Here is a 22,734-nt window from a genome sequence, read left to right as displayed (position 1 = left end):
TAGACGGTGTCCGCATCCGTGCGCGAGTGCAAGACTGTATCCCCAACGAAACAGCGTCAGTGTATCACATTGTGCGCGAGAGGCGCCACCGCAAACGTCAGCTCATTACGGCGGTAAACACGGAGGACGGCGGGCGCGCAGTGACACAAACGGACATCGCGCACACGTTCGCCAGACACTATGGGACCTTGTACATGGAAGATCCGCGAAATGTAAGTGATTATGACGGGCTGTTGCACGATTTTACCGCCCCTCGGGACGTGGCACCCGATGATAGTCTGCTGTTGCCCATTACACCCGACGAGCTGACATCGGCCTTGGCACGCGGAGCACCGAACAAGTCGCCTGGACCGGACGGTTTACCCCTGGAATTCTACCGCACTTTTTACCACCTTATGGGTGACAAGTGGCTCCAAATGTTTCAAGACCTGATCCGCCCTGATTTCACTGTCCCCACAGAATTCACAGAAGGCATCTTGATCCCAGTTCCGAAACCGAATGGTGGTTGTAGGTGGCAGGATTTTCGCCCACTCACACTCCTCAACAACGACTACAAGATCTTCGCCCGTATCCTCCGCGCGCGTCTCCACACCGATCAGACATGTTTAGGTGGTGTCAGCAACATTCATACGGCGTTAGGAGCATACCGCGACGTCATTGCTTTGACGGCGGCCTGCAAAATACGAGGCGCCCTTGTCGCCGTAGATTTTGACCACGCATTCGACCGCGTCGATCACGGCTTCTTACGCGCAGTTTTGCATCGCATGGGCCTCTCTCCGGAGTCTGCACAGGTGGTCCTTCGACTGGTCCACGGAGCGCGCTCCCGCATGATGGTCAATGGTTATCGGTCTGGTCACATTGTTGTTGGACGGTCACTGCGACAAGGGTGCCCCCTGTCGGGCATATTATTTGCTGCAGCACTTGAACCAGCTTTACATGGTCTACGGCAGCGATTAACTGGTATCTCCTTGCGGGACGTGACCTTTTGTTGTGGTGCATTCGCCGATGACGTGGTGTTCCTGGCCAGATCAGAGGATGAAATGCATATGGCGCTACAGTGGCTACGCCAGTACGGGGCGGTCGCTGGGAGCGTCATCAACGTGAAGAAGACAAAATACATGGATGTCGGAGGGGGCATTTCCCACACAACGGCGGTGTCCTTTGACAAGGTGCCCGTACTCAAGTGTTTAGGAGTGCAATTCTATAGCAATGTCCGCCGCACGGCGGCGGCTACGTACCGCCGGCTCCTACACCAGACACGTGCTCTGCTGCAGGACAACAAACTGCGTCGCTTGGATATGCTCCTCAGAACACGTTATGTCAACACCTATCTTGTCTCAAAACTGAACTATTTTGCGCATATCCTTCCCTTAACAGCTACGATGGCCGACAGATTTCAAGCAGCATATGGACATTTCGTAAGCACCGGTCTGGTTTTTAAAGTCCGATACGCCACCCTGACACTGCCGCAGCGGGCGGGCGGTATCGGTTTAATTCACGTATATAACCGTGCGCGATCACTTTATCTCAACACTATGCGTCGCACGTGGACCTCTGCCCACGCCACTCTGACGGGCACCCTGATAGCGGAAATGGCACCACACTCTCTGCATCCCCCGGTTTCTGTAGGACACATTTCACCGGCACTCACCCACATCAGAGACTTCTTTATTGACTTCAGCTACTTACGTTCAGAACTTCCGACGACACGGAAGCCCAGCACAAAAGCCTATTATCGCCTCTATCAGCAGCGGCAACCTGTAAATACGGTCACCCACAGACACCCTGAAGTTGCCTGGAACACGGTGTGGCGAGCGGTACACACGCCTTTTCTACCTACGACGGTGCGTTCATTGTGGTACGTAGTTGTGAATGGGAAGTTCGCTACTCGTCAGAGGTTACATTCCATACATCTGACGGACGACCCCTTGTGTCCGACATGCTCAGTCGCTGACTCGGATGCACACCGTCTGAGGTGTGCCGCGACCAGCGAGTGCTGGCTACTGACGCAGCGCATGCTGGCATTACTCTTGCGGCGATTGCCGGAGTCTATCTCCCCTGATGACGTATTGCGCCCCGACGTCGTATACTTTCCATCAACCAGAACGAACGCCGTTAACTGGCTAAAAGGCATGGCCGTTTACTACATATTTTGCGATGCTCCCAAAGGCACACTCGACTTTTGGTCCCTATTGATGACGACACATGCAGCTTTCAGCCACCACCCGAAGTACCGAACTCGTTTCGCAAATTATTTAGGTTCATTATTTGCGGATCCTCCTGCTCACTGGGGCGTTCCGGGTATGAGACGCTGAAAATGAAGAAGAATCCTGGAGCATATTGATCCTCTACGGACGGAATAGGGGGGAACCCCTCCCAACAGACGAGAAGACGACTCGGACGCTCGGCTACGGCAGTTGTAGGATCTTTCTTTGTAATGAAACAAAAATAAATCTATAATACAAAAAAAATGTTGTAAAAATTAAAGAAATAAATAAATAAAAAGAACAACATCGACAAACCCACTCCATCCTCTTCCTGATCCTTCGATCCTCGAACTCGAACACGTTGCTTGGGCGTGGCGGCGGGATGGCCAGGCTTCGGGTGTCGACCCCTGCCCTACCCGTCGTCCTGCTCCTGCAGCGGTTCATTAGGGAAAAAAAAAAAAAAGGGGGGTAGCGTCTTTGGTTCATAATCAAAAAGCCTTCGGTCCCGGTTTCGATCCCCGCCACTGCCAAAATTTTGATGAATAATCGGCATTGGCGGCGGAAGACTTCCGGCATAAGAAGTCAGCCTCATTCTTCCAACGGCCTTGTCAAAGAAGGCGGAGGAGCGGATAGAGGTTCAGGGCACTCTCTTGTCCTAGGGGTGGGAAATTGCCCCTAAAGGCGGAAGAATCAGCAATGATCAACGACATGAGGATGCAGAAGGCAATGGAAACCACTGCATTAAAGACACGTAACGTGTATCCACAATTAAGGTGAGAAGACTCTCCCCTCCAGTGACTGAGTAATTGAAGAAGTGTCACGACGATCTCTCCATTGGCAAAAGATTCCGGAATAGTCGCCCATTCGGATCTCCAGGAGGGGACTGCCAAGAGAAAAAGATTGAATAATCAACGAAAGGATAACGTTCTACGAGTCGGGGCGTGGAATGTCAGAAGCTTGAACGTGGTAGGGAAACTAGAAAATCTGAAAAGGGAAATGCAAAGGCTCAATCTAGATACAGTAGGGGTCAGTGAAGTGAAGACAAGGATTTCTGGTCTGATGAGTATCGGGTAATATCAACAGCAGCAGAAAATGGTATAACAGCTGTAGGATTCGTTATGAATAGGAAGGTACGGCAGAGGGTGTGTTACTGTGAACAGTTCAGTGACCGGGTTGTTCTAATCAGAATCGACAGCAGACCAACACCGACAACGATAGTTCAGGTATACATGCCGACGTCGCAAGCTGAAGATGAACAGATAGAGAGAGAGTATTAGGATATTGAAAGGGTAATGCAGTAGGTAAAAGGGGGACGAAAATCAAATAGTCATGGGCGACTGGAATGCAGTTGTAGGGGAAAGAGTAGAAGAAATGGTTAAAGGAGAATATGGGCTTGGGACAAGGAATGAAAGAGGAGAAAGACTAATTGAGTTCTGTAACAAGTTTCAGCTAGTAATAGCTAATACCCTTTTCAAGAATCACAAGAGGAGGAGGTATACTTGGAAAAGGCCGAGTGATACGGGAAGATTTCAATTAGATTACATCATGGTCAGACAGAGATTCCGAAATCAAATACTGGACTGTAAGGCGTACCCAGAAGCAGATATAGACTCAGATCACAATATAGTAGTGATGAAGAGTAGGCTGAAGTTCAAGACATTAGTCAGGAAGAATTAATACGCAAATAAGTGGGATACGGAAGTACTAAGGAATGACGAGATTCGTTTGAAGTTCTCTAACGCTATAGATACAGCAATAAGGAATAGCGCAGTAGGCAGTACAGTTCAAGAGGAATGGACATCTCTAAAAAGGGCCATCACAGAAGTAGGGAAGGAAAACATAGGTACAAAGAAGGTAGCTGCGAAGAAACCATGGGTAACAGAAGAAATACTTCAGTTGATTGATGAAAGGAGGAAGTACAAACATGTTCCGGGAAAATCAGGAATACAGAAATACAAGTCGCTGAGGAATGAAATAAATAGGAAGAGCTGGGAAGCTAAGACGAAATGGCTGCTGGAAAAATGTGAAGACATCGAAAAGGATATGATTGTCGGAAGGACAGACTCGGCATACAGCAAAGTCAAAACAACCTTTGGTGACATTAAAAGGAACGGTGGTAACATTAAGAGTGCAACGGGAATTCCAGTGTTAAATGCAGAGGAGAGAGCAGATAGGTGGAAAAGAATACATTGAAAGCCTCTATGAGGGTGAAGATTTGTCTGATGTGATAGAAGAAGAAACAGGAGTCGATTTAGAAGAGATAGGTGATCCAGCATTAGAATCGGAATTTAAGAGAGCTTTGGAGGACTTACGATCAAATAAGGCAGAAGGGATAGATAACATTCCATCACAATTTCTAAAATCATTGGGGGAAGTGGCAACAAAACGACTATTCACGTTGGTGTGTAGAATATATGAGTCTGGCGACATACCATCTGACTTTCGGAAAAGCATTATCCACACAATTCCGAAGACGGCAAGAGCTGACAAGTGCGAGAATTATCGCACAATCAGCTTAACAGCTCATGCATCGAAGCTGCTTACAAGAATAATATACAGAAGAATGGAAAAGAAAATTGAGAATGCGCTAGGTGACGATCAGTTTGGCTTTAGGAAAAGTAAAGGGACGAGAGAGACAATTCTGACGTTACGGCTAATAATGGAAGCAAGGCTAAAGATAAATCAAGACACTTTCATAGGATTTGTCGACCTGGAAAAAGCGTTCGACAATATAAAATGGTGCAAGCTGTTCGAGATTCTGAAAAAAGTAGGGGTAAGCTATAGGGAGAGACGGGTCATATACAATAAGTACAACAACCAAGAGGGAATAATAAGAGTGGACGATCAAATACGAAGTGCTCGTATTAAGAAGGGTGTAAGACAAGGCTGTAGCCTTTCGCCCCTACTCTTCAGTCTGTACATCGAGGAAGCAATGATGGAAATAAAAGAAAGGTTCAGGAGTGGAATTAAAATACAAGGTGAAAGGATATCAATGATACGATTCGCTGAAGACATTGCCGTCCTGAGTGAAACTGAAGAAGAATTAAATGATCTGCTGAACGGAATGAACAGTCTAATGAGTACACAGTATGGTTTGAGAGTAAATCGGAGAAAGACGAAGGTAATGAGAAGTAGTAGAAATTAGAACAGCGAGAAACTTAACATCAGGATTGATGGTCACGAAGTCAATCGAGTTAAGGAGGATGTACGTCTGGAGTACAGCATTGTATGGTAGTGAAACATGGACTGTGGGAAAACCGGAACAGAAGAGAATCGAAGCATTTGAGATGTGGTGCTATAGACGAATGTTGAAAATTAGGTGGACTGATAAGGTAAGGAATGAGGAGGTTCTATGCAGAATCGGAGAGGAAAGGAATATGTGGAAAACTCTGATAAGGAGAAAGGACAGGATGATAGGACATCTGCTAAGACATGAGGGAATGACTTCCATGGTACTAGAGGGAGCTGTAGAGGGTAAAAACTGTAGAGGAAGACAGAGATTGAAATACGTCAAGCAAATAATTGAGGACGTAGGTGGCAAGTGCTACTCTGAGATGAAGAGGTTAGCACAGGAAAGGAATTCGTGGCGGGCCGCATCAAACCAGTCAGTAGACTGATGACCAAAGAAAAAGTATAAAACCAACACGGGTATCATTTGTAGCTATATTTAAAGCTAATTTTCTTCCTCACCATACAAGATAGCAAACAGATTGTCGTAAATGCAGTTCCGAGTTTTATCCAGTTTTACTCACTATATGCTATGAAATGCTTCTTCTAATGAAGAATAAACATTGTAGCTAATATCGATTCAAGAACTGTCTCGAAAGTTTTAGCCACCGAGATAGCATAAATTATTCCTGCTGGCAGTCCACATGTATGAAAAGTATGCAACTAGAGGAAAACAGTTTATGTGCAGACCTGAATGTAGTAGGCTTATTACTTAATAGTTTTTGTTTAGGTTTTGTAGTCAGAGGGATTTTACTGCTATTCGTGAATATTTCTTTTTGATATGTGCCGGCCACGTTTTGATATGTGCCGGCCATAGTGGCCGAGCGGTTCTAGGCGCTACAGTGTGGATCCGCGCGACCGCTACGGTCGCAGGTTCGAATCCTGTCTCGGGCATGGATGTGTGTGATGTCCTTAGGTTAGTTAGGTTTAATTAGTTCTAAGTTCTAGGGGACTGATGACCTCAGCAGTTAAGTCCCATAGTGCTCAGAGCCATTTGAACCATTTTTTGATATGTAAGAACTACTTCGTGGTGTGGCGAAGTTCCGTGACAGATGAAGCTCTTGGAGATCGTGTAATGAACACCTGGGAAGAGTTTACAGAAGGGTACACAGAAGATTCAGCAATTTCTACATTCTAAAACGGCATTAAAGTAATAGACGATAGTCTGGGTAACACAGTGACAAATGCATCAGTGTGCGAAACATCTACACTGGTGTCCAAAATTAAAGCAACAAATCGCTATTTTCCCGTCGTCTAAATCTCGATATAATGATACAAACGGTCAGCAGATCGTTCTGGACGGAAGTGTGGATTCCGTTTAACAGCCACGCCAACGATGACGTTAGGGCACTTATAAAACGGGGTAGTTTTTGCCGGGCAGTCCCACATCCCCAATCGCTAGTTATACAGCCATAGACAGTGCGGCACAGAGAAGAAGGCGTCACACCCTCTGCGGTGGAGGGTCGTGGGAAGAATGGAAGCAGGACAGTCATAAACTGGTGCAGCCCGATGGCTTAATGTGAGGCATTCTGTTGTTTCTCGGATTTGGCGACTATGAGGCGACAGTTTTTAGAGAGCGAAGCTGTATGCCGAAGACCAGGGCAGAGCCTACCAAGTATGACATCAAAAAGAGAGGGCTGTTAGTTGGCTGTATAAGTAAAGTACGACCTTAGTATTGCACGGTAGTTAGCATCTGACCTCGCAGCAGCAATTGGACGTGTTCTGTCGAGGCAAACGGTGTACATAAGGCTTCATCAGAGTGGTCTTTATTGTTGGAAACCTGTTATATGTATACCTCTGACGTGTCTTCACAGAAGTGAACGGCTACAGTGAAGCCGTCAACATGCCACCTGGACGGTCGAACAGTGGGCCAATGTACTTTTCACACATGTACCGATTTGGTCTTGAGAGTGACTCTCGACGGATTCGCATCTGTTGGGAACATGGAACACAATTTAGGGGACCGATGATCGAGGAGGATCCATAATAGTGTGTGCTGGGATTACGCTGGTCACACCAACACCTCTTCATGAAATTTTACTCGTGAATCAGCAAGTATTAACTGCTGTCAGGTATCGTGATGAGATCTTGGGTCTTTATGTGCGGTTGTTTCGTGGTGCTGTCTGCCCAGACCGTATTGATGGACGATATTGCCCTACCTCGTAGAGCACAGTTTGTTGATGTTTTCTTGGAAAGGGAAGATACTGCACCTATGGCATGGCCTGCTCGCTCTCCCGGTTTGGATCCCATAGAGCATGTCTGGGATGCACAAGGTAAACGGGTTGCAACACGTCAGCAACCACTTACTACAGTCCAAGACTTGCCATCATCTCCGAAGGAAGAATGGGCATTATTTGGTGACTTTTGATCACATGATTCACAGCATGCCCCGTCGTTACCAGGCCTGTGTTGCTGCCAGAGGTCTTCATACCCCATACTAAGCACATTAACCAGTTGTCGGAATGTCTGTACAGATCTATCAGAAAACATTTTTGCCTACCGTTATGCATGGTGCAGCTGATTACGTTCTCTATTCTTTACAATGTTTCTACTTTTCTATCACCTGTTTACATTGTTTTGTGGCAAAATAAACGCAGCCTTTTAAAATTTCCCCTTGTTTCCTTAATTTTGGACACCAGTGTAGTATAAATGCAGCAGGTAGGATGAAAGTCATGAAACTGACGCTGATACTAAACTGGTTGCAAATGTGGATTCATACGCATGGTCTAACATTGGTTGTGAATCCCAATCTTCTGGAAAATGTCATCCTCCTGAAGGCATAAGTTTTTCAACTGAAGTTGAGAAGGTCAGTTTCCTGCGATTTGTTTAAATTTTTTCAGCACAGATTTTACACTTATGATTAATTGGTATGAACGTTTACCAACCTGTAACTCATGGTGGCAGTAGCAATATATAATAAACCGACAGGAAAAGAAATACATTATCAAAGAAGAAGTTGTGCGACATAAACTGAAAGATTGTGTCTGTTCAAATTTTACGCCAAAGGCATTAGAGTGGTGCTAGTAGTACAACTATGAGGACGCAAATCAGGTTTGCCTCAAATACGCGCTGTAATGGTTGTGATCGTTAGTTACCTTCGACATTGGAGGTGGTAAACTGATGTTAGTCAAGAATGCTTTTAAGGCGACAAAGACGCCACTATCAACCCCTCACTGAGTTGGAACTAAGTCGTTTAATAGGGCCACGAGAAGTTGGATGTTCGATCTACAATACTGCAAAAATACTTGGCAGGAATGTAGTCACTGTGCGTAATTGTTTGCAGCGGTAGCCACGAGAATGTACGGTGGCAAGAATACCAGGCTTCGGACGGCCAAGTGGCACTACCGAAGGGGAAGATCGTTGTGTTCGGCCTTTGGTTCTGGCGCCTCGTACAGCATCTGTATCAGGAATTTTTCAGTGGTGTCAAGTGAAAGCTCATTGGAGATCACGGTGAAGGTCTATTGTGTATTCTCATGAAAGCTGGATCTGCCTCGGCGCCAGTGACGGCCGAATTCGGTTAGTAGAAGACCTGTTGAGGGCATGAGACAAACTTGTTTGTTTGCTAGACACATTGGATCCACAGCTGGAGTTAAGGTCTGGGGTGCCATTTCGTATGACAGCAGGAGCACTATCGTAGCTATTCCACGCATCCTGACTGCAAATATTTACGTCAGTCTGGTGATTCGACCTGTTGTGCAGCCACCTTGAACAGCATGCAGGTGTGGAGGTGAAGGTGGGGGGGGGGGGGGGTCGGTTTCGAACAGGATAACGCTCGCTGACATAGTACTGTTGTAACCAAATATGCTCTACAGATAGTCGAAATGTTGCTTTGGCCTACTCGATCACCAGATCTGCCTGCAAGCGAGCACCTGTGGGACGTAATCGGACAACTCCAACGTCATCCAGGAACAGATTCAAATGGCTCTGAGCACTATGGGACTCAACTGCTGTGGTCATCAGTCCCCTAGAACTTAGAACTACTTAAACCTAACTAACCTAAGGACATCACACACATCCATGCCCGAGGCAGGATTCGAACCTGCGACCGTAGCAGTCGCACGGTTCCGGACTGCGCACCTAGAACCGCGAGACCACCGCGGCCGGCATCATCCAGGAACAGCATTAATTTTCCCTATATTGACCGACTTAGTGCAACAGGCAAGGAACTCTACCCCACAAGCTGATATCCGACACCGGTGTCCGACACCTGTACAACACACTGCGTGCATGTTTGCATGCTTGCGTTTAACATTCTCACTGTTACGCCGGTTATTAATGTACCAGCATTTCACATTTGCAATGGCATATCTCTCACCTACACTAACCTGTCATCTTGGAATGTTAAATCACTTACATATGTATGAAGCCTCAGCTGCCGACAGGTGTAGCTGACATACCTCGATGGGGACAGCTGAAAATGTGTGCCCCGACCGGGACTGGAACCCGGGATCTCCTGATTACATGGCAGACGCTGTATCCATCTGAGCCACCGAGGACACATATGAATAGCGCGTCTGCAGGGACGTATCCCTTGCACGCTTCCCGTGAGACCCACATTCCCAACTGTGATATACCTAATAGGGAAAAGTCCCTGCAGTCGCGATATTCATCTGTGTCCTCGGTGGCTCAGATGGAAACCGGCACGGTAGCTCAGCGTGCTCGGTCAGACAGCTGGCTTCTCTCCGTAATAAAAAAACTGAGTGAAGGGATGAACAACGAGCCTCAACGGATGTCATGTGACGCCCGCTACGACCAAACACAAGGTACAAAATAAATAGATAAATACTAGTTCCCTTAAAATAAAAAAAAAGAAAATCGCCGGCACGGTAGCTCAGCGTGGTCGGTCAGAGAGCCGGTTGGCCTCTGTAATACAAAAACTGAGTGGAAGGATCAACAAACGAGCTTGAACGGATGTCATTGTGACGTCAGACGTCCGCAACGACCAAACACAACGATAAAAAAAGGAGGATAGAGAGTCTGCCATGTAAGCAAGAGATCCCAGGTTCGAGTCCCGGTCGGGGCACACATTTTCAGCTGTCCCCATCGAGGTATATCAACAACACCTGTCGGCAGCTGAGGGTTTCAATTAATTATTATTTATTCCAGAGAAGCTGCACGGTCATCAATGGTATCTGTTCTTTCGAGAACTGTTACTATCTTCATATATATACTTAAATACACTCCTGGAAATGGAAAAAAGAACCCATTGACACCGGTGTGTCAGACCCACCATACTTGCTCCGGACACTGCGAGAGGGCTGTACAAGCAATGATCACACGCACGGCACAGCGGACACACCAGGAACCGCGGTGTTGGCCGTCGAATGGCGCTAGCTGCGCAGCATTTGTGCACCGCCGCCGTCAGTGTGAGCCAGTTTGCCGTGGCATACGGAGCTCCATCGCAGTCTTTAACGCTGGTAGCATGCCGCGACAGCGTGGACGTGAACCGTATGTGCAGTTGACGGACTTTGAGCGAGGGCGTATAGTGGGCATGCGGGAGGCCGGGTGGACGTACCGCCGAATTGCTCAACACGTGGGGCGTGAGGTTTCCACAGTACATCGATGTTGTCGTCAGTGGTCGGCGGAAGGTGCACGTGCCCGTCGACCTGGGACCGGACCGCAGCGACGCACGGATGCACGCCAAGACCGTAGGATCCTACGCAGTGCCGTAGGGGACCGCACCGCCACTTCCCAGCAAATTAGGGACACTGTTGCTCCTGGGGTATCGGCGAGGACCATTCGCAACCGTCTCCATGAAGCTGGGCTACGGTCCCGCACACCGTTAGGCCGTCTTCCGCTCACGCCCCAACATCGTGCAGCCCACCTCCAGTGGTGTCGCGACAGGCGTGAATGGAGGGACGAATGGAGACGTGTCGTCTTCAGCGATGAGAGTCGCTTCTGCCTTGGTGCCAATGATGGTCGTATGCGTGTTTGGCGCCGTGCAGGTGAGCGCCACAATCAGGACTGCATACGACCGAGGCACACAGGGCCAACACCCGGCATCATGGTGTGGGCAGCGATCTCCTACACTGGCCGTACACCACTGGTGATCGTCGAGGGGACACTGAATAGTGCACGGTACATCCAAACCGTCATCGAACCCATCGTTCTACCATTCCTAGACCGGCAAGGGAACTTGCTGTTCCAACAGGACAATGCACGTCCGCATGTATCCCGTGCCACCCAACGTGCTCTAGAAGGTGTAAGTCAACTACCCTGGCCAGCAAGATCTCCGGATCTGTCCCCCATTGAGCATGTTTGGGACTGGATGAAGCGTCTTCTCACGCGGTCTGCACGTCCAGCACGAACGCTGGTCCAACTGAGGCGCCAGGTGGAAATGGCATGGCAAGCCGTTCCACAGGACTACATCCAGCATCTCTACGATCGTCTCCATGGGAGAATAGCAGCCTGCATAGCTGCGAAAGGTGGATATACACTGTATTAGTGCCGACATTGTGCATGCTCTGTTGCCTGTGTCTATGTGCCTGTGGTTCTATCAGTGTGATCATGTGATGTATCTGACCCCAGGAATGTGTCAATAAAGTTTCCCCTTCCTGGGACAATGAATTCACGGTGTTCTTATTTCAATTTCCAGGAGTGTATGTTACCTAGACAAATGTATTCCCGAAATTTCATGACTCTATTATTTCTTGGTGTTGCGATTATTTTTCCGTCAGTGTATTTGAGTGTTACGACTGATGAAATATTTTGTGACTTAAAGGGTTACGTTACATTATGAGACGTGACTCGTCGGCCGGCCTGTCAAGGTCCCTCCTCACACGGGTAGCCTGCATCTGAGCCGCGACTGCGCAGTGCGCCTGCGCCGGCAGCGGCGCGGCGGATTAAACACGTGTAAACGCAGGCCGCCAGCAGCGCACCGCGCCACGGAACGCGGCGTTTGTTTACACTGCAGCGCTATTATTAAACTCAAATTTTTTAATGGCTTCCTCCTGCGGCTACTGCTGCGGCCCTGGAGTATGTGCTGTTAGCGGCTATATGAAACTCGCCAGCAGACTTTTGTAGGCACGCCAATGCTGGCAGTGTTGTATACGCATAAAAGACAGCTGCTTCCGCAGTTGTTTGCTAGTTCTGGAACAATCTTCCTTGCATGTGGGATGCAAGCGTCCCGAAGTACATCGAAGATAATCTTTTCCTTCTTCTCGCCAAATACCTCCTCAACGTAAGCTAGCCAAGTTATAGTGGCTACAGGCCACTTACATACCGTTCGATTCGAAAAAGAATTAATATTTGGTTACCAGATGTGATTTCAATGCATATCAGGGCCAGCCACAAATTCTGCAAACGTGCGGAGCTGCTGCACATGTACAACCTCCTGGTCACAGTGTTCACGCTTACCAGACGCGTAAACAGGGAAATTGAATCGTCACCTTAACATACATGTCGCCACTTCGCTTTACCCACTCGCTGAGATACACTGCACCTGCACTCTCGTGCTATTTTAACAGTGTGCACTGCAATCAGGGGAAGATACCGTGTTGTCCAAACGCCCTATCAACAAACGTCATGGTTCTTAAACAAAACAAAAACAGATGGTGCATAAAAATGCCGGATGGGTTTTAAGCTCACGTTAAGAACCTAAATACCCTTCACGGTAAGGATATGAAACACGCCTCTCAATAATTAACAGATAATTTGTAAGCATGTAAGTATACCTTGAACAACCGATTTAATACCAATTTTTTCAGATAACAATGTTCGCCTATGTAACACGGAGTAGGATGTGGCACAGTTAGCAAATAACAACCTTAAATGAGAAAAAGAAAGAAATCCGAAATGCGTGTATCATGGGCGATGAAAAACAATAAAGTTAACATCGGGCGCAACAGCACGGCGGTGCCGGCCGAAGTGGCCGTGCGGTTAAAGGCGCTGCAGTCTGGAACCGCAAGACCTCTACGGTCGCAGGTTCGAATCCTGCCTCGGGCATGGATGTTTGTGATGTCCTTAGGTTAGTTAGGTTTAACTAGTTCTAAGTTCTAGGGGACTAATGACCTCAGCAGTTGAGTCCCATAGTGCTCAGAGCCATTTGAACCATTTTTTGAACAGCGCGGCACATTGATAAACACAAGCAGCTGGTAAGATTTTCGTCAGTAATACTCGATCGAAACTTTGATTTATTCATTTTTAGTACGGAGAAAAATCTTTCACGTGCATAAGTAGATACAAACATGGACATAATTCTCGGAGCTTCGTTACACAAGCGCGGTAATTCTTGCTGTAGAAGGTTTTCGTAGAATTCTTCTGCATTTTGTAGTCCAACGAGTTGTCATTCAGCTGTGTGTATCAAAGCATGTCGATTAGTTCCATCTGTAGATGATTCGGTGTATCTTCATGTGACGCTGAAAGCGGCTCTGCAAAACAACGAATGACAGGATGCACACTCGTAACATCTACAAATCGTGATCGAAATTCCTCCCTAATTATTACAATTACTGACACGTCTTCTTGAAATCTAGCATTTTCATGGACCAAATAAAGGGTATAGAAATGGGCAGTGTGTTCACACAATACTTGACTCTTCCAAAGAACAATCTTCCTTTGTAAAGCATTTACTTTTTCCAACACGTCAGAAATTAAATTCTTTTCACCCTGCAAACTGACGTTCAGACTGTTTATGTGAGACGCATTGTCCACGAGAAATGCAAGGTCTGACATCCAGTAAATGTCTTCTAATTTCGGTTCACTCTTTCCCTTATCACGTAAAAAATGTACGAGGACCAAATGCAAGTCAAAAAATCTTTTCAGAAATTTACCTCGAATAAGCCGTACTCCTAATTCCTCCAACTGCCAAAACTGGCGACGCGTAAGCCCATGCGTCTTCAGATAGTTTACAGTACACACAAGAATTTGCATGACGTTCTCTAACGCTACTGATTGTCCACAAAGCGCCTTTCGATGTAGAATGCAGTGGGATCCATACAACGCCTCTTCGGTGCGTCCTAGCTGTTTGCTCATCGGTGTTATGAGTAATCCACGATGGCCTCGAATTGCTTGTGCGTCATCCGTGGCCACTGAGATTAATCGAATCCAGTCCATACCGACACCATCAATCGCTTGCTCGAGAGCCTCGAGTAAGTCTACACTGTTGTAGTCCCTTTCAAAGGCACTAAGTCCTCAAAGTCACCTGTTACACTCAGAACAATGTCGACACTTCGTATTTGTATCACTACCTGAGCTGTATCTGTAAGATCTGTTGCCGGCCAGTGTGGCCGCGCGGTTTAGACGCTTCAGTATGGAACCGCGTGACCGCTACGGTCGCAGGTTCGAATCCTGCCTCGGGCATGGATGTGTGTGATGTCCTTAGGTTAGTTAGGTTTAATTAGTTCTAAGTTCTCGGCGACTGATGACCTCAGAAGTTAAGTCGCATAGTGCTCAGAATCATTTGAACCATTTTTTGTAAGATCTGTTGCTCCATCCAACGCAATAGAGAAAACGACCAAGTCCTTAGCCTTATTTATTAACTGTCTGTCCACATTGCCGGTCATAATATACGTCATGTCACTGTTTGTTTCGAAAGGCATACTTCTTGAAACCTGCTAACGTTCGTTGGACACAAGTAAGACAGTCTTTTAAAAACTCCCCTTCAGAAAACGGTTTCTCGGATCTTCATGTTCTTAATGCAATTTTGAAACTCGTTTGCAATGCAGATGTACTGTTATTATCGTTCTGGAAAATTGAAAACAATAGGTTGTACAGTAAAACAGAATGCAACAAAAGAAACAAAGAGTCCAGGAGGTATCAATTATTATGACTCATATTTAAAACTTGTTGATATGATCTATTGTCTTAAGCGCACTTAATTTGGTTTACCGTTCTTCTCCGTTCAGTACAATGAGGTGTAGTTCTTTCAGTCATGAACTTGCGCTGATCTCCTATTATTCGGCGACACAGAAAACATTTCGAGTTTTCAGCTACCGTTGTAAAGAAGATTAGTAGTTGCCAGTCGTGCTTAAATGCATGAGAACACAAATCTCCCAGCCTTTGTTTTTCTGAAATACTCGCCATTTCTCAGTGCGTATCAGATAAAACTACAGTCACCTGAGGGAAAAAATGGCTCTGAGCACTATGCGACTTAACTTCTGAGGTCATCAGTCGCCTAGAACTTAGAACTACTTAAACCTAACTAACCTAAGGACATCACACACATCCATGCCTGAGGCAGGATTCGAACCTGCGACCGTAGCGGTCGCTCGGTTCCAGACTGTAGCGCCTAGAACCGCACGGCCACTCCGGCCGGCCGCCTGAGAGAAGCAGGACTTGGTGTGCTTCGGGCCTCCTGGTACCGCGTAAACGAGGAAACGGAACTGTCGCCGCTCATTTGGTATACATGTGTGGTCACAGATGTCGCTATTCCGCTTTGCCCGTTGGATGGGCTGTGCGCACCTGTGCCGCACTTCAGCATATAAGCACAGTGTGCAGCATTTGGCCGGCCCTGATGTATATGTATAGCTCACTTCGAGGCCTTGGAAGAAGGAAATTAGCATTTTGCGACACGTCAATGCTTAGGTCATTAGGGGTATATCAGACGATGCAGCTGTCTGTAGCGGATTGCAGGAGGACCTGTAGAGGATCGATTACTGATGCAGCAACTGTCTGTTGAGTCTGAACATCAATAAAGGTAACAGATTACGGGTAAATAGGCGTAGGGATCCATTATTGTTCAATTACGCTGTTGGTTTTACTGGGAACAGTAAAAACCGGAAAGTACCTAGGAGTAACCATCCGGAGCGACATAAAGTGGAATGAAGACATAAATCAAATTGTAGGAAAAGAAAATGTCCAGCTGAGGTTCGTTGAAAGATTTGTAAGGTAATTTAACTCGTCCACGAAAGAAGTGGTTTATAGCGCACCTGTTCGATCGAATCTTGAGTATTGCTCACCCACACCAAGTAGGATTAGCGGACGAGATAGATAAGATCCAAAGTAAGAGCTGCACGTTTTGTCAACGTATCGATTGGTGAACGTTACAAAGATGCTCAAAAATTTCAGTGACTGTCGTCGCAAGAAAGTTGTGTTTCACGGTGAAGATTGCTGTTGCAATTGCGAGAGAGTACGTTCGAAGAAGAGTAGGGCAACATATTACTTTCTTCCACATATTTCTCGTGAACTGACCTCGATGAAAATGCAAAATTTGAGCTCATACCGAAGTTTGAAGACGGTCGATATCCCCTCCCCCTACCCTTACCCCCACCCGCATTCTGCAACGGAACAGATAAGAGAGAAAACTGAAAGGTGGCTTTTAGAGTAAAGGATATAGATGTAGAAAACTGCTGTAGCCTTCGAAAAGCTTCTTTTCAAAGAGTCTCCTTAATCTATACAGTAAACAACGGAAATACCAAATGCGGCTTACGAGAGGGGAACTGGACTCGGAATTACTCGTATGAGTGTTCGTAAGAATGGTGGATCAAATTATCGACCGGTTATCCCGATTTAGGTTTACCGTGATTTTCATAAACTGCATGAGACAAATAATAAGACATCCCCTTTAAAAATGACGCTGCCGAGTTCCATCCACATCCTTCTCCAGTCCTGGTACGCACTCGTCTCTTATTACCCATCTTCGATGGGAAGTCAAACTCTAAACTTACTTCTTACTTCCATCCCAAATTGTTGTGCACTGGTTGTAGCGGCTGGAAGCCTAGGAGTTAGGTATTGGTATTTTTTCCCCTGGTCCTGTTTTGGAATTTTGTGCTGCACCTATACACCGAAGTGACAAAAGTCAGGGATAACGCCTAATATCATGCTTCACCCTCTTTTGCCTGAAGCGGTACAGAAACTAAACGTGGCATGGACTCAACAAGTCGTTGGAAGTCCCCTGCAGACTTTTGTGCACAAACTGACGTCTTCATTATGCCCAACAAACGTGCGATGGGATTCATGTTGGCCCATATAGGTGGCCAAATTATTCTTTCGAACTGTTCAGAATTTCTTCAGACCAATCTCGAACAATTGTTGCCCAGTAACAGGATTCATTTACATCCATAAAAATTCAACTGTTGTTTCGGTACATGAAGCCCACGGATGGCTGCAAATGGCCCACCTCAGTCAATGATCAGTTCAGCTGAGGCAGAGGACGCAGTTCATTCCGAGAAAATACAGCCCACAGTATCACAGAGCTACCACCACCTTGCACATTGCCTTATTAACAACCTGGGACCACGGCTTCATGGGGTCTGCACCACACACGAACCCTAACATCAATTCTTACCAACTGAAGCCGGGACTCATTTGGCTGGGGCATAGTTTTCCAACCGTATAGTGTCCAACCAATTCCAGAGTAAAGTCAAGCGCCAGTACGTCGGTCAAGAGCATCAGAACAAAGAGGGCTGCAAGACGGCGTCAACCAATAGTATGCTGACCGACCCCTCTCTAGGACAACACCAAGACAGCATCGGCCTCTAGGCGAAGAGAGCATAAGCCCCTCTTCGATCGGCTGCAGTCGAGTTGAAGTCTAGCGGTTCTAAGAACGCTGCAGCAGCGACTTATAAACTGCATTGTTTCGCATGTATTAGGAGTTGCGTACACTGAAGAGACTTCTTATTTGACTGTCGCCAGTTGCTTGTGAACAATCATTGTAAATGCTCAAATATTGTCATTTATTTACTGTAAAATAATTCAATAATACCATTTGCTTTAATTGTTGTCTAGCGATTCGAGAAAGCAGGTTTCCTAGGCACCCTATATTGGACGAGTAGGCAGCACACAACATTGGGAACGAGGAGGGCCACGGATTCCATAGTGTCAACCTGTAAGTGGGCTGTTTAGGTTTTTATGTTGGTAGCGCCACGTAGTGCTCTGTATGAAAATCACTGACTGTGCCGTGTGCAGTCCGTGGCTGGTTGGCATTGTTGGAATATTCGCTATTGTAGTGTTGGGTTGTTGGATGTGAACAGCGCTTAGCGTTGCGCAGTTGGAGGTGAGCCGCCAGCAGTACTGGATGTGGAGAGAGAGATGCCAGAGTTTTGAGAGGTTGCTATAAGCGGACGGTCTGGACGTGTGTCCGCCTGGAAAAGGAAATTTGTAAAGATGGATGTCATGAATTGATATATATATATATATATATATATATATATATATATATATATATATATATATATGGTGTCCCAACTATCCCAGCTATCTTGTCCACCTAAAATATCTCTGGAACAATAACAGCTATTGGAAAACGACTTTCACCGGTATCAATGTAGGGCTGGGGCCCATGAATGTACATATTTGGCAACATTCTAAAACGAAAGCATATGTGTTCTTTAACACAAACTTCTGTTTTTTTAAATGGACCTCCTATATTTTTTCTTCAGCAGTCCATAGCATGACAAAACACATACACAATGGCGTTGATTGCATCGCAATATTCCCATTACATCCCGCGATATTAAGACGCGAAGTTGACGCTTGAAATACCCGACATGCGCTGCTAGCGCACGTCCTGAGGCTCAGGCGTGAACCCCATGCTGCCCGTAATCGCGATGTGATTGACATGCGTAATCACACTCCCATACTTATCAAGAGGTCCGAAACGAATAATACGGTCTGCTGCCATCCTGCAGCATGGGGTCCACGCCTGAGCCTCGGGTGTTTCAAGCGTCAACTTCGCGTCTCAATATCTCGGGATGCATTGGGAATATTGCGATACAGTCAACGCCATTGTGTATGTGCTTTGTCATGCTATGGATTGCTGAAGAAAATATACAGGAGGTCCATTTAAAAAAACAAAAGTTTGTGTTAAAAAACACATATGCTTTCGTTTTAGAATGTTTCCAAATACGTACATTCATGGGCCCCAGCCCTACATTGATACCGATGGAAGTCGTTTGCCAATAGCTGTTATTGTTCCAGAGATATTTTGGGTGGACAAGATAGCTGGTACACCCTGTATATATACAGGGTGTTTCAAAAATGACCGATATATTTGAAACGGCAATAAAAACTAAACGAGCAGCGATAGAAATACACCGTTTGTTGCAATATGCTTGGGACAACAGTACATTTTCAGGCAGACAAACTTTCGAAATTACAGTAGTTACAATTTTCAACAACAGATGGCGCTGCGGTCTGGGAAACTCTATAGTACGATATTTTCCACATATCCACCATGCGTAGCAATAATATGGCGTAGTCTCTGAATGAAATTACCCGAAACCTTTGACAACGTGTCTGGCGGAATGGCTTCACATGCAGATGAGACGTACTGCTTCAGCTGTTCAATTGTTTCTGGATTCTGGCGGTACACCTGGTCTTTCAAGTGTCCCCACAGAAAGAAGTCACAGGGGTTCATGTCTGGCGAATAAGGAGGCCAATCCACGCCGCCTCCTGTATGTTTCGGATAGCCCAAAGCAATCACACGATCATCGAAATATTCATTCAGGAAATTAAAGACGTCGGCCGTGCGATGTGGCCGGGCACCATCTTGCTTAAACCACGAGGTGTTCGCAGTGTCGTCTAAGGCAGTTTGTACCGCCACAAATTCACGAAGAATGTCCAGATAGCGTGAAGCAGTAATCGTTTCGGATCTGAAAAATGGGCCAATGATTCGTTTGGAAGAAATGGCGGCCCACACCTGTACTTTTTGAGGATGCAGGGACGATGGGAATGCAACATAGGGCTTTTCGGTTCCCCATATGCGCCAGTTCTGTTTATTGACGAAGCCGTCCAGGTAAAAATAAGCTTCGTCAGTAAACCAAATGCTGCCCACATGCATATCGCCGTCATCAATCCTGTGCACTATATCGTTAGCGAATGTCTTTCGTGCAGCAATGATAGCGGCGCTGAGGGGTTGCCGCGTTTGAATTTTGTATGGATAGAGGTGTAAACTCTGGCGCATGAGACGATACGTGGACGTTGGCGTCGTTTGGACCGCAGCTGCAACACGGCGAACGGAAACCCGAGGCCGCTGTTGGATCACCTGCTGCACTAGCTGTGCGTTGCCCTCTGTGGTTGCCGTACGTGGTCGCCCTACCTTTCCAGCACGTTCATCCGTCACGTTCCCAGTCCGTTGAAATTTGTCAACCAGATCCTTTATTGTATCGCTTTTCGGTCCTTTGGTTACATTAAACCTCCGTTGAAAACTTCATCTCGTTGCAACAACACTGTGTTCTAGGCGGTGGAATTCCAACACCAGAAAAATCCTCTGTTCTAAGGAATAAACCATGTAGTCTACAGCACACTTGCACGTTGTGAACAGCACACGCTTACAGCAGAAAGACGACGTACAGAATGGGGCACCCACAGACTGCGTTGTCTTCTATATCTTTCGCATCACTTGCAGCGCCATCTGTTGTTGAAAATTGTAACTACTGTAATTTCGAAAGTTTGTCCGCCTGAAAATGTACTGTTGTCCCAAGCATATTGCAACAAACGGTGTATTTCTATCGCTGCTCGTTTAGTTTTTATTGCCGTTTCAAATATACCGGTCATTTTTGAAACACCCTGTATATATATATATATATATATATATATATATATATATATATATATATATATATGATGATTTTTGAACACTATTACGGTAAATACATTGTTTGTTCTCTATCAAAATCTTTCATTTGCTAACTATGCGTATCCGTACTTAGTACCTTCAGCAGTTAGAATCTTTTATTTAGCTGACAGTATTGGCGCTCGCAGTATTGCAGTAGTTTGAGTAACGAAGATTTTTGTGAGGTAAGTGATTCATGAAAGGTATAGGTTATTGTTAGTCAGGGTCACTGTTTTGTAGGGATTATTAAAAGTCAGATTGCGTCGCACTAAAAAAAAAAAAAAAGTCTTCAGTTTTGTGATGATCAGAATAAGTGTAGAGAGAACCGTATGAGTACGTTCAGTTTTACTCAGCTGTCTCTGTATCAAATAACGTAGAAATTTACCAGCACAGTAATTCATAAATTTTTCAAAGGGGACGTTTCAAATCTCGTGCCTAGGTGCCACAACTTTTGGTTTGCTGGCACCTTCATTCTACTTTGCTTTCCGTTGCAGGAGTGTTTACTTGCTTTAACAGTCTCTTATAGTGTTTCAGGTGGGCATTGCAGAAATTTTCTTTGCTTTTGTACTTATTTTTCTTGCTTGCCTTGTCTGTTTATTGACTTTGTGACTTTGTATCTTCCGAAATGAGCAACCCAGCTCACCCACCCACGCCGCACCTCCAGCCAGCTGTGCATGCTACCGAGACAGTACCGGTATGCGAACCGCCAGGCGACAGGCGCGCATCGCACGTTTAAGGAGACGCGGCCGGCCCCACAGGCGGTCACGACACTCCCAGGTCTCCGAAGCCAAGCCTGCAAGTGCCGTGCGCCCTGTGTGCTTCGGCGCGTCCGCGAGTGCGGCGCGGTTTACTCCCTCGCGTGATCCGATTCGAGGACACTGCGAGGCGGGGAGTTTGACTGGGACGGTACATCTCTCAAAGAATAACGCAGGGATCAAAACCAATCGGTCGGCTCCTCCGATGCGTTTGCCTTGGTGACTCTGGATAACTTTGGGCAGATCGCACGGTCCGCGTACCGGCGGCGCATCTTTCAAATGTCTGCCTTACCAAATGTCGATGGTAGGTTCTGTCTCGTCCTCATTGCGAGGTGAGGCGCACGTAGAGCGTACATATCGGGACCCGAAAGATGGTGAACTATGTCGGGTCAGGACGAAGTCAGGGCAAACCCAGATGGAGATCCGTAGCGATTCTGACGTGCAAATTGATCCCTGCGCAGGCAACTCAGCTGCAAGCAGTAGATGCAGTGCAGATAATACAGATGTTTTAGACGCAACAGATTGCATCTCTATTCGATACAGTACAACAGCTCCTGGCGAATCAAACGAATGCAGTACAGCAGCCACCTACAGCAGCTACAAGTGCTATACCGCCTTTTCGACAGTTTCATGAACAAGAAGAGGAATTGCTCACAGCGTACCAGGTACTGTGAAACTTCCCTACTTTTTGTCCACGGTATGAGGTGCAGGGTTCTGACTCGTTCAGAAGCTATTTCCTAACGCCAATCCGAGTGAACTATCGGCTGATTACGTTATAGATTCGCTAGCTAACTAGTATGGCCAAGAAGTGAATGTGGTAGCAGCTAAGTACCAATTCTCTAGTTGCAAGAAAAGGTCAGAACAAACTTACCGCGAGTGCGTAACAGATTTGCAGGGTATGGTGAGTAAATGCAAATACAAATGTGCTTGTGGTGCTTTATATTCAGATGATATGTTGCGTGATGAGAGCGTGTAGAATGTAACTGATGTCAGACTCAGAGAACAGATTCTGATACAGTCAGATCCATCGTTCCAGCATGTAGTACAAATA

The sequence above is a fragment of the Schistocerca piceifrons genome, chromosome 4 (assembly GCF_021461385.2).
Source record: "Schistocerca piceifrons isolate TAMUIC-IGC-003096 chromosome 4, iqSchPice1.1, whole genome shotgun sequence".
NCBI lineage: Eukaryota > Metazoa > Arthropoda > Insecta > Orthoptera > Acrididae > Schistocerca > Schistocerca piceifrons.
The sequence above is the reverse complement of the archived record's forward strand: the minus strand, read 5'-3'. Positions refer to the sequence as shown.